Raw genomic sequence first — 13,021 nt, forward strand, 5'->3', positions numbered from 1 at the left:
GAGAAACTTGATCCCACTGAAACTGTATACATAATATTCAACATATGTAATATGTGCACACATGTGTGAACACTCACATTATCTAAAGTTCATCACAATCTTACCCTGGCTTCTCCCCATACTCCTCAGATCCTGCCATAGCCTAGTGCATTTTCTCCTTCCTCACTCCCTTCCCTCCATGTGTCCCCTGTCCTGGCCACCAGGAACGTTGGGCTGCCTCCGGAGTGCATGAGGCACTTTCACATCTCTCTTGCTTTACAAGAGCTTCCCTGTGCTCCAAATGGCAAATTTCTCTATGGACTGAAAAACCCACATAGCCTTTATCTGTCTTGTGATGTCTTCTCCCCACCCCCAAGTTAGGCATATCCTTCTGTGCCCTCCTTTATCCAAACATTTTCCCCACTATATTGTAATTGTCTGTTTAAGTGCCTGACTTTCCAACTAGATACGAAGCTTTCCCAGGAGAGAAACCAACCTAGCTTTCTTTCTTTCTTTCTCTCTCTCTCTCTCTCTTTCTCTCTCTCTTTCTTTCTTTCTTTCTTTCTTCTTTCTTTCTTTCTTTCTTTCTTTCTTTATTTTATTTCCTTCCTTCCTTCCTTCCTTCCTTCCTTCCTTCCTTCCTTCCTTCCTTCCTCTCTCTCTCTTTCTTTCTTTTCTCTCTCTTTCTTTCTTTCCTCCTTTTTTTCAGATGGATTCCCGCTCTGTTGCCCAGGCTGGAGTTCAGTGGCGCGATCTCAGCTCACTGCAACCTCCGCCTCCAGGGTTCAAGTGATTCTCCTGCCTCAGTCTCCCGAGTAGCTGGAATTACAGGTGCGCGCCACCACACCCAGTTAATGTTTGTATTTTTAGTAGAGATGGGGTTTCACTATGTTGGCCAGGATGGTCTCAATCTCTTGACCTCGTGATCTGGCCCCAGCAGCCTCCCAAAGTGCTGGTATTACAGGCGTGCCACCGCTCCCGGCAAGAAACCTATTCTTTTTCTATTCTCCTCCTCCTCCTCTTCCTCCTCTTCCTTCTTCCTCTTTCTCCTCCTCCTCCTCCTCCTCCTCCTCCTCCTCCTCCTCCTCCTCCTCCTTCTCCTCCTCCTCCTCCTCCTTCTCCTCCTCCTCCTGAGAGGGATTCCTTCTCTGTCACCCAGGCTGGAGTGCCATGGCGCGATCTTGGCTCACTGCAACCTACGCCTCCAGGGTTCAAGTGATTGTCTTGCCTCAGCCTCCCGAGTAGCGGGGATTACAGGCACAAGCCACTACGCCTGGCTAATTTTTTGGGTATTTTTAGTAGAGACAGGGTTTTGCCAAGAAAGGCCAGGCTGGTCTAGAACCCGACCTCAGGTGATCCGCTGGCCTTCGCCTCCCAAAGTGCAGGGATTACAGGCATCGGCCTCTGCGCCCAGCCGAGAAACCATTTCTGATTCACCTATTCACTCCCACACTCCCACTACACAGTAGCAAGATAAATAAATAAATATTAAAACTAAATAAAAAAGGAAAGAAATAACAAAAAAGAAAAGGCAAAAATTTAAATTTAAAAAGGCTGTGCTCGATGGCTCACACTTGCAACCCCAGTGCTTTGGGAGGCTGAAGCAAGAGGATCGCTTGAGGCCAGGAGTTTGAGATCGGCCTGAGCAACATGGCAACACTGCAAGACCCCCATTTGTACAAAAAGAAAAATAAAATTAATTTTAAAAACAAAAAAGGGAAACACAGTAGCACATGACCTGGCACCATGTATGTACTAGTAAAAACTAGTTAAAATTAAGTCAGTAATTACTGAAGGAATAAGTCAATGAGTGAACAGGTGAAGGAAGAAAACAGACACCGGAGCAGGTGCGCCTTGGGTTGAGCCCCTCCCCCCTGAGCCCCGCCTCCTGCCCGCCCCCTGGGCCCCATCGGGACTACATTTCCCAGAAGGCCGCACGCCCCGGGCATGCGCAGCGGCGCGCTCGGAAGCTGCGACGCCGAGTTTCACTCTGGCTGCCTTCTCCTGAGAGTCGGAGCTACAGCCAGAGCCCTGCCCAGGCCGAGCCGGAGCTGCAGCCTGAGCGCGGTGGTGCCCTCAGTCCCGTCCCCTCGTCCTCCTCAGCCTCGGTGAGAGGGCGGGCAGGCCACCTGCGCGTCGCTAGGGCTGCGGTCCCGGGGGCGTGGGGTGGCGCGGGGAGCTGGAGCCTAGCTGGGACCGGAAGGGGGCGGGCGTGGGTGTGAGGTGGGGGCGACGGCCGGGGCGGCGGGGACACCCGGGGGTCCCGTGAGATCGTGGGTGTCGGGGCTGTCGGTCTCCGGGATCAAGGTCCTGAGGGCGGGAGTTGGGGGACTTGGGAGGCGCCGGGAGCTTTGGACGGGACAGGGTGTCAGGTGCTAGAGAGGACGTTCGGGTGAAGGCTGAGGGGCTCGCAGGCGGAGGGGCGCCGCTCCCGGGAGTCCAGGTCGCTCGGGAGGAGCGCACCCCTTCCCAAAGTACCCGGAGGAGGCGGTGACGAGATTGCCACTGGCTCCCTGACGAGGGGTGGGTCCTGCTGGGGTCTATCCCCGGGTGAAGGGACTCACTGGGCCATGGGTTGTACTTTGGAGGAGTTTGCTTCCTAACTCTGCTTCCCTGCTCTCCTGTGGGGAGCCTTCCCGGGAGTTCTTGGGCCCCTGGGTCACTTTTTGGGGTCTTTAAGGGGTGCCGGAAAAGATTTAGAACTGGGTTCCCTTTTCTGGAGCTGCGCTTTCATCGCGACTGTCTCAGCCAGCTGCCCTCCTCCTCCGAGCTGGCTCCACTTCTCTAAGCTCCAACAGCGATGGAAATAAATAGCATGTGTACAGACGTCTGGACCCTTGAGAAACTCAGAATATTTCTGCATGCCCTCCTAGCTCCTCTAGCGCTCTAGAAGGTAGACTTTCTGGTAGCCACCATCCGGGCTTGCTTAAGCCATCTGGATAGCAAGCCCTCTGATTCGGTTGCTTTGTGACCTTAAATATTTACCGTCTCTGGTGTGTTGATTTCCTGGATGCTTAGCTGCCAGACTGGCTTATGAAGTCCTTTTAGGGCTTTCTGTGAAAAAGTTCAGACCAGGCACGGTGGCTCATGCCTGTAATCCCAGCCCTTTGGGAGGCCGAGGTGGAAGGATCACTTGAGTCCAGAAATTTGAGACAAGCCTGGGAAACAAGAAGATTCCTGAGATCACTGTCTCTGTAAAAAATCAGATGGGCGTGTTGGTGGGTGCCTGTAGTCCCAGCTACTTGGGAGGCTGAGGCAGGAGGATCGCTTGAGCCCAGGAACTGGAGGCTGCAGTGAGCTATGGTGACACCACTGCACTCCAGCATGGGCGACAGAGGGAGACCCTGTCTCAAAAAACAAACAAACAAACTTTTTCTTTTTTTTAAAGAAAAGGGCTCAGAGCCAGGTGTGGTGACGCATGCCTAATCTCAGCTACTCAGGAGGCTGAGGCAGGAGAGTTGCTTGAACCTGGGAGGCGGAGGCTGCAGTGAGCCAAGATCATGCCACTGTACTCCAGTTTGGGTGACAGAGCAAGACTCCATCTCCAAAAAATAATAATAATAAAAATTTAAAAAGGGCTCAGGGTTTTGTTTGCTTTTTGTTGTTTTTTTCAACCATCTCCTTGATTAAGTGGGTGGAGGAAGACTATTGTACTTTCTGCTCCGCCCAAGCTATTGGAAAATAAATCTGGTGATTTTCAGTCCCCAGGCACAGCACTGGGGACCCAACATCTGTACCTTTGTTTTTTACTAACTGCTGTTTAATTTAAAACCTGATCATCTTCTTCCTAGTTGGCAAAGGTGCCTTGGAATTTGTGTCGCTGAGTCAGCAAGCCTTTCAGCTTTGCCCGGTTTGGTTGTTTGTGGTTTGTATCAAGATGGGAACTCAAACAAGTCATTCTTCCTAAGGAGCTAGTGTCTTCATCCAGAAGGGACGGTTTGTGCCAGCTCTCCAGAGAGAAAAGGTGAGAGCCATGCGGACTTGACCTTGCTGCCTTCTCTATCAGGTGCAGAGAAGGTGGGGATTGGGGAGGGTGGAATTTGAGGTCTGCAGGATAAACGTGCGCCCTGGAAGTTGACTGTTGATTGCCACCTGTCTCAAATAAATTGCAGTGGCGTCTTGCCAGCTGCTTCTCCTGTTTCAATAACTAGTCTTAGAAGATGCTTTCCACTTGAAGACATGCTTTATGGGATGGAAGACACAAGTCACGATTTCTGCATTTGAACTGGCAGTTTTCATTTCTTTTGTTGCATAAACCTTTCCTGGGTGCCAGACAAGATCTCTGTCTTTTGGGAGCGCATTGTTTGGTGGAAAAGACAAACCAGAGTTAGTGACAAAGTGTTGTCAGTGTGACATATACTGAGCTGGGGGAAAGCACAAGGCCCTCCTACCCACATCCAGAAAGGGGAGGGCTAGAGCGAGGGTCAGGAAGGCTCCTGGAAGGTGGTGGTTGAGGGGGGTTGTGAAGGAGGAGTAGGACTTAGAAAGTGGGGCACAGTCGTCTGGGAGAGGAGTCAGCGTTTGCAAAGTCATGAAGCTACCGGGACACAGCTGGGCTACTGTAAGTAGCTTAGTATGTGGTAGAGGAAGCTGGAAAAGCAGGCAGAGGGCTGAGTGGGGAGGGTTATGTGGGCCATGCCAAGACTCGGGAGCGGAAGGATTTTAGGAGATTTCCATGATGGGTATTTTATTTATTCTTTTTTTGAGTTGGGGTCTGCTGCCGCCGCCCAGGCTGGAGTGCAGTGGAGTGATCATGGTTCACCATAGCCTCAAATTCCTGGGCTCCAGAGTGGCTGAGGTGCCTACCACCATACCCGACTAATGTTTTATCTAGAGACAGTGTCTCTCTATGTTGTCCAGGCTGGTCTCTAACTCCTGGCCTCAAGTGATCCTCCCATCTCAGCCTCTCAAAGTGCTGGGATTACAGGCCTGAGCCACCATGCCTGACCTCGTGAGGGACATTTTAAAGGCGCACACTGGAACATGTGGAATGGGTTAGACTGGATTATTCGCTTTGTGACAGTCTTCTTACACCATGCCAGCTTCTTCGTGGGGAGAGGCAGATAAGTGGTTTTGCCCTCGGTTGCTCATAGTCTGGTTGAAGAGATAAAGTGAATATAGAGAACTGATAAGGAAGTTGATAAGAGGGTGTTTTCTTTCATTCTTTTTGTTGTTGTTTTGTTTTGCTTGTTTACTTTTTGAGACAGGGTCTCACTCCGTCACCCAGGCTGGAGTGCAGTGGTGCCACCTCAGCTCACTGCAGCTTCACCTCCCAGGCTCGAGATTCTCGTGCCTCTGATCTTAAAAGACAAGATCAGAATGGTAGTTCAGGAAGCTTAATCTTGTCCCCCGCCCCGCCCCCCCTTCTGTCTGAGATGTACGAGGGGAAGAAAGCAGAGTTGGAGAAGCCGTTTGGGAGGGAGCGCTTGTTTGTTTGTTTGTTTGTTTTGAGATGGAGTCTAGCTCTGTTACCCAGGCTGGAGTGCAGTGGCGTAATCTCAGCCCTGCAACCTCCACCTCCCGCGTTCAAGTGATTCTCCTGCCTCAGCTTCCCGAGTAGCTAGGACTACAAGCACCCACCACCATGCCTGGCTGATTTTTGTATTTTTAGTAGAGACGAGGTTTCCCTGTGTTGACCAGGCTGCTGTCGAACTCCTCATCTCAGGTGATCCACCCACTGTGGCCTCCCAAAGTGTTGGGATTACAGGCGTGAGCCACTGCACCTGGCAGGAAGGGAGTATTTATTAAAGTGAGAGGCATAAGGGTCTCGGCCAGGTGTTAGCAGGGGGCTTCAGAGTTGAGGAGAGAGCAGGGCAGGCAGCTGCTAGGCCTGGGGGAGCGGGCTGAGGAGGACTGAGAACCTGAGGTTTTTCTCTTGGCTGCCTGGGGGAAATCCAGGGGGAAAAGGAGAATGAGGAAGGAAGATGCATTTGGCCTCAGACGTGTTGAAGGTATTAAGAGGCCAACAGGAAATGAGGCCATGGGCTAGAGAGAAGAGCACTGATTCATTCCCCAAATGCCTCCCGAAATTCTGTGCGCCAGGGCTTGTGCTTGGCACTTGGAGTACAAAGATGAATTCAGCAGTCCCTTTGGTGTTTGCCTTATCAGCTAAGCTGAGAGCAAGATTGATTAGTACATACTCCTCAGTGTTCATGCCTGACCTACTTTTCCTTATTTAGTAAGTTATTTTTAATAAATGTAGTAAGCGCTGGCAATCTAGGCACCCAAAACAAAAGCTGGGATCATGAAACAAAAGTATACATCTACTCTTCTTTTTTTTTTTTAATTTTAAAAAACTTTAAAAAGTTTTCTGCTTTATCAGGTCCCCTTAGAACATCTAATCATTTCATTTGAACTTGTTTTCTGTTCTTACCCTGAGGTAATCATTATCTCCTTTCTTTCATTTTTTTTCCTTTATCTTACATGTGTATTTCTTTCTTTTTCTTTCTCTTTCTTTCTTTTTTTGAGGCGGAGTTTTCGCTCTTGTTGTCCAGACTGGAGTGCAGTGGTGTGATCTCGGGCTCACTGCAACCTCCGCCTCCGGGTTCAAGTGATTCTTCTGCCTCAGACTCCCTAGTAGCTGGGATTACAGGCATGTGCCACCATGCCTGGCTAATTTTGTGTTTTTAGTAGAGACGGAGTTTCTCCGTGTTGGTCAGACTGGTCTGAAACTCCTGACCCCAGGTGATCCGCCCGCCTCGGCCTCCCAAAGTGCTGGGATTACAGGCGTGAGGCACCACGTCCAGCCTATTTCTTTTTTTAGAGACTGTCTCACCTTGTAACCCAGGCAGCTGGAGTGCAGTGACATGATCATGGCTCACTGCAGCCCCAAATTCCTGGGTCCAAGGGATCCTTCCCCTTCAGCCTCCAGAGTAGCTGGGACTATAGGCACAGGCTACCATGCTCAGCTAATTTTTAAAGTTTGTGTAGAGGCAGTCTTACTGTGTTGCCCAGGCTGGTCTTGAACTCCTAGTCTCAAGTGATCCTTCTGCTTTAGCCTCCCAAAGTGCTGGGATTACAGGCATGAGCCACTGTGCCCGGCCTCCAGGTTTTTGGTATTGTAAGCATTCTGTTCCAAAATTTCCATGTATGCCTCCTATCATACATATATAAGAATATAAACTTAAGAGTGGTATTTTGCTGGGTTATAGGGTAAATAAATGTTCAACTTTTTTTTTTTGAGACAAGATGTTGCTCTGTTGCCCAGGCTGGAGTACAATGGTGTGATCATGGCTTACTGCAACCTCTGCCTCCCAGGCCCATGTGATCCTCCTGTCTTAGCCTCCCAAGTAGCTGGGACTACAGGCACGCACCACCATGCCCAGCTAATTTTTTTTTTTTTTTTTTTTTAATAGAGATGGAGTTTCACCATGTTGCCCAGGCTGGTCTTGAACTCCTGGGCTCAAGCAGTTCACCCACCTTGGCCTTCCAAAGTGCTGGGATGACAGAGAGCCACCATGCTCAGCAGTGTTCATCTTTTGTAGCTATTGCTAGACTGTTTCCTGAATGAAGTGCTTATCCCAGTATCCACTTCACCAGCAGTGTACTGTGTCTTGCAACTCCACAGTCTTACCAACATTTGCTGTTGGCCAAGTGAATGAGGAGAAAATGGACTCTTTGGGAACTTGGTTTCTAGGTCTCTGAGCCCTGTTGCTGACTATCTCGTCTTACGTTTATTGGCATATGTGTTTCCTGTGAAATAGTCATGTCTTTTGCCAGTTTTTCACTAGGGTTCTTGGTGCTTTATTTTTTGTTGATCTATAGAGCTCTTTATATATTGCTGATTTTAATCCTGCATGTCTATTGCAAATATCTTCTCCCAGCTTTTAACCTATTATTCCACTTTCTTTAAGGTATCTTCTGTTGATCAGCCGTTCTTCATTTTAACATAGTGAAATGTATTTTTTCACTAGTACTCAGTTTTCTGGGTCTGGTTTGAAGTCTTTTCCTGAACATAATCCTTGCCTTTAAGGAGCTTGTGCATTCCCCAGTGGAGGAGACAGATAATGGCACTCAGACATCATATGGGCCTTGATTGTTAGAAGTGGCCACTTCTGCTTGTGGAGCGGGAGTGAACGTAGGAAAGATCTCACAGGGCAAAGTCTCAAGTTAGGAATTAAGAGATGAGTAAGTGGACAAGGGCAATGGGCATTCTCAGTGGGGGACACAGGGCATGAAACAGCCTGACCTGCCCCAGGCACTGCCAGGAGGTCCAGATGGCAAGAGCTGAGGGTTTGAGGGGCTCGGGCAGGGCATCATGAGGATAGCTTTGGGTGATCTGTATGCAGGGGAATATTGAAGCCATGGGAACAGATCCTGAGGATCCAGGGAGAATGGAGAGAGGAAGGGGAGAGGGAGGCCAGGGCCTGATTCCTGGATGCAGAGAATGTTATCAACACCTGGTGTGGCTCTGTTGGCATGCTGTCTGCTGTGCTGTTGGATGCTGTATTTCACCCTTAGGTGTTGGGCAAAGGCTGACATGTCTGCAGAGGGCAGGGCGTGTTGTTGGCAAAGCTAGCCAGAGGCAGAGCACTCTCTCCCTTTTTGATAGAGACGTGAGTTCAGAGAAGTCTTGCTCAACTGTAGGAGTGTGAAAGCACGGTCATAGATGTGAGGGAGGCCACAGGGCAGAGGTCTGCAAATGATGGCCCATCAGCCAAATCTGGCCCACTGCCATTTTTTTTTTTTTTTTTTTTTTTGGAGACAGGGTCTCACTCTGTTGCCCAGGCTGGAGTACAGTGGCGTGATCTTGGCTCACTGCAACCTCCGCCCCCTGGGTTCAAGTGATTCTTCTGCCCCAGCCTCCCAAGAAGCTGGGACTGCAGGCGCATGCCACTATGCCTGGCTAATCTTTGTATTTTTTTGATAGATATGGGGTTTTCCTGTGTTGGCCAGGCTGGTCTCAAAGTCCTGGCCTCAAAGATCCGCCCGCCTCAGCCTCCCAAAGTGCTGGGATTCCAGGCATGAGCCACCGTGTTCAGCCCCACTGCCTGATTTAGTTCATGAGGTTTTATTGGTACGCAACCCCTCCTGTTTAGAAATTGTTTATCGCTGTTCTTGTGGTCTAGTGGCAGAGTCGTGGCAAAGACTTTTTCTGTCCTTTACAGGAAAAGCATGCTGGCCCCAGCCATAGGGAGTCGTGGTAGCTGTGGTCACCCAGAGAGGACGTCCCAGCCACCATTGCAGTTTAGCTGGTGTTGCCAAGGAGATCATGGATCTAGGTCCCACCTGCAAATGTTGGCATCTTTTCTGATTTTCAAAGGAAGCTGGAAATCTAGATTTTTTTTTTTTTAACTGTGAATATTCCTTTTTTTTTTTTTTTTTGAGACGGATTCTCACTCTGTCACCCAAGCTAGAGTGCAGTGGCGTGATCTCGGCTCACTGTGACCTCCGCCTCCTGGGTTTAAGTGATTCTCCTGCCTCAGCCTCCCGAGTAACTGAGACTACAGGCGCCTGCCACCACACCCGGCTAATTTTTTTGTGTTTTTAGTAGAGATGGGGTTTCTCCGTGTTAGCCAGGATGGTCTCAATCTCCTGACCTCGTGATCTGCCCGCCTCGGCCTCCCAAAGTGCTGGGATTATAGGCGTGAGCCACTTAGCCTGGCCAAATATTCCAATTTTTAAACATCCGCTCAGTTTTTAGAAGCCAAACCTCAGTAGCCCAAGCAAAACACATCTATAGGCCGGTTTGTCCGGCGTCAGTCTGTCTTGGTGGGAAAGACAGGAACTCTGGAAACAGATTTGGGTTTTCTCAGTCCCTGGATATCCTTGGGCAAGCCGCATGTCTTCTTGTGACTCACTTTCCTCGGTTGTGGAATGGAAATATCCCGCTTCCCCGGTTGTGAGGACCAACGAGAATTACTAGTCAGGTGGAGGGGCTTAGCGCAGTGCCTGGTGCCTGGTAAACCTTTACCTGGTAGCCATTGCTGTTGTTTATTTATTCATTTATTTATTTTAAACAACAATTTACTTATTGAGAGCCTTCTCTCCCCACCCTTGCAGTCTCTAGGTCACTTTTTCCACTTGTAGATTTTGCACGCAAGCCCCAGAAAGATGGCTCAGGGCAGGGGCGCTGCATACTGTTCAGTGAGGCCCATGACGTGGCTCTGTCTTCTTCATACTGCAAGAGCACGGCCGGCAGATCCAGCTCCTCGTATCGTGCCTTCACCCGGGCCACCTTCTCGGCCTCCTCCTGCCTGTAATTTTCCTTTAGGATCTGGTACTATTCCAAAGTGGCCCACTGCAAACACTGAACCACCAGCCAGCTGCATTTGTTGTCCTGGATGTCATGTCAACTCTGCCGGTCACACTGAGGTCCCCAAAGAGGTCAAGGTAATCATCCTGAATCTGAAAGAACTCTCCCATCTCCAGCAGGATCTTCTTGGCATCGGCGTGCTCCTTCTTGTCATCCATTCCTGCCATGTACATGGCTGCAGCTACAGGAAGGTAGAAGGAGTAGAAAGCTGTCTTGTACTTGACAATAGATTTGTACCTCTTTTCGGGGAATCTGCCAAGATCCACATTGCCCTGGGGAGCTGTGATGAGGTCCAGAGTCTGCCCAGTCTGTCTGGTAGGAACTCTGCAGGAAGAGCTCAATCAGGTTCAGGTAACAGGGCTGCTCCCGGCAATACAGCTTCAGCAGGCAGTAGATACATGCTTCCAGAGGGATAGCATCATTGATGGCATCCAAACCCACTCCCGGCTTCTGATACCAGCAGATCTCTCCCCAGTGGGTGAGGGATGAATTCTTGATGTCATCTGCCACCAGGAAGAAAGCTTGCAGCAGTTCCACACACCAGTCCCCGGTTAGGGCCCGCTGGAGACTATCAGCATCCGGTTTCCTCGGCTCCACCAGCTCCTGGAACGCTACTAGCACCGTCAAACCTCGGTGATACTTGCCTCCAATCGCATTGTACTCCAGGATCTCCTTGAGCCAGGCAATAGCATCTCCTGTTTCTGGGTGCCCCATCTCATCCTCAGTCAGCACCCTAACAATCTGGGAGTAGTGCTGAACGAAATCCTGCTTTTCTTGAGCATAAACATCTGATTTCTGGTCTCCATTCATTCTGAGGGAGGAGCAGAGGGCTCTGTTCCTGGATGCAGGTTCCTGCTCCGCTGTTAATTTTTTTTTAAGAGACAGGCTCTCGCTCTGTTGCCCAGGTTGGAATGTAGTGGCATGATCATAGCTCACTGCAACTTTGAACCCCTGGACTCAAAGCAGTCCTTCTGCCTCAGCCAGCCAAAGTGCTGGGATCACAAGGTGTGAGCCACCGCCCCAGGCATACTGTTACTATTACATATCCACTGCTGCCCCCTTTACTCCTCCACTTTGCCCTCTGGGTAGGCCCAGTAAACCGGGGCTCCACCTTCTGACTGGCTGTAGGTGGTCAGATTGCTCTTGGCCACCCAGGAGTCAGCAGGTTCTTGGTTCTGGAGAAGCTGGTTGACCACAAGGGAATTGTAGGTTACTGGGGCCGGCACCATGGCTGCCCTTTGGAAGGTTCTGCTCTGACCTGTCCCCGGAGGGCTCGTCAGGCCCCAGCCAGAAGAGTTGTCACTTCCCTTCCAGCCACACACTGTGCAAGGGACAAATCCCATGCTGGTTTCGTGCCATCTTTCAGTAAGGTGTGGGAGGTGCTGGCCTGAGTGATCCCTTTCCAAGCAAAGCCCCATCTTGCTGTACTCACGGGACTGCTGTCATAGTCAGGAACGTGGATGGTTGGTTCTTCCATTTTTGTGGAACTCGGGGATTGGGGGGATGTCTGTTGTCAGGGAGGTGCCATGGTAAATTGACAGGGCCTGATAGTGAAACCGCACTGGGATAGCAGCAGCTATTTAAAGTAATGATGGTAAGACACAGTGGTGGTGGTGGTTTGGTTTATATTTATGACCTTTTAAAAGTGTTTGGGATTTTAAGAAGAGGTTTGTTTTGTTTTGATTTTTGAGACTCATGTTGCCCAGACGGAGTGCAATGGTGCAGTTATCAGCTCACTGCAACCTCCACCTCCCGGGTTCAAGGGATTCTGCTGCCTCAGCCTCCCAAGTAGCTGTGATTACAGGTGCCTGCCACCATGCCTAGCTAATTTTTGTATTTTTAGTAGAGACGGGATTTCACCATGTTGGCCAGGCTGGTCTCAAACTCCTGACCTCGGGTGATCTGCTGCCTTGGCCTCCCGAAGCTCTGGGATTACAGTCAGGAGCCACTGCGCCTGGCCAGGAGAGTTTTTTTTTGATAACAGAAGTAATACTTTCTCACTTTAGAAAATGTGAAAATTTCAGATATATAAGGAAGTCGAACAAAACATCTCCTATATATGAAGAAGAAAAGCAAGTAAAAAAGAAAAAAAAAGAAAGGTCTCCTATGGTTTCTCCACTCAAAGACAGCTGTTAACATTTTATTGACTTCTATGGAATTTGCCCTATGCTTCTGTTTTACTTAATATAGTGCTATAGTGAATAGCTTCACATCAAAATTCTTCTATAATTTTCTCAAGTTAGAGTCTTAATTATTGGATCAAAGGAAGTGAACATTTTTAAACCTCTCGATATATATTACCAAATTGTTTTCTTTCCCCTTTCTTTAATAAATAGAGATGAGGGTCTCTCTGTGTTGCCCAGGCTGGTCTTGACCTCCTGGCGTCAAGCTATCCTCTTGCCTCGACCTCCCAAGTAGCTAAGATTATAGGTGTGAGCCACCATGCTCAGCCACTGATTTTAATATGTACGTTTTAAACAAAATTTCTAGTAAAGTAGAACATTTCTTTGATATGTCTGTGTCAGGATTCAACTCTCTCAGGTCTTTGGAGAGGCTTTCTAACAAGGTGTCCCCCGTAGGTGGCCATCTGCCCTATGAGAAGGTCATTTCTAGTTCCAGGTCACGCACACTTGTCAGCTGGTGGGGTGTGGAGTTTCAGGCCCAGGCCTCTTGGAAAGTGCCTAAAAGAGAAACAGCTTAGAAAATAAGGACTTGAACAGTGGTGTGGGTTGAATTTGGAAAGTTTAGACCATGTTAGTGGAATCAGAGCTGGGAAGAGGTTCTAGA

The 13,021-nt window shown here is 49.4% G+C and overlaps 1 protein-coding gene and 1 pseudogene across 3 annotated transcripts in view; one reads left to right on the forward strand and one right to left on the reverse strand.

Annotated features, from left to right (window-relative positions):
- Positions 1-1,905: 1,905 nt before the first annotated feature.
- DTX2 (deltex E3 ubiquitin ligase 2) overlaps positions 1,906-13,021 on the forward strand; it is a 52,447-nt gene continuing 41,331 nt past the window's right edge. For 2 of the 3 annotated variants that reach the window (XM_010387424.2, XM_010387426.2), the window contains exons 1-2: positions 1,946-2,087; positions 3,771-3,943. The gene's annotated coding sequence lies outside the window, so the exon portion shown is untranslated. Of the gene's footprint in view, positions 2,088-3,770; positions 3,944-13,021 lie in introns of all 3 variants that reach the window. The other variant, XM_010387425.2, reaches the window with a different exon arrangement.
- Positions 9,990-11,062, reverse strand: LOC104681206 (annotated as a pseudogene).

Source organism: Rhinopithecus roxellana, chromosome 6, assembly GCF_007565055.1.
Source record: "Rhinopithecus roxellana isolate Shanxi Qingling chromosome 6, ASM756505v1, whole genome shotgun sequence".
NCBI lineage: Eukaryota > Metazoa > Chordata > Mammalia > Primates > Cercopithecidae > Rhinopithecus > Rhinopithecus roxellana.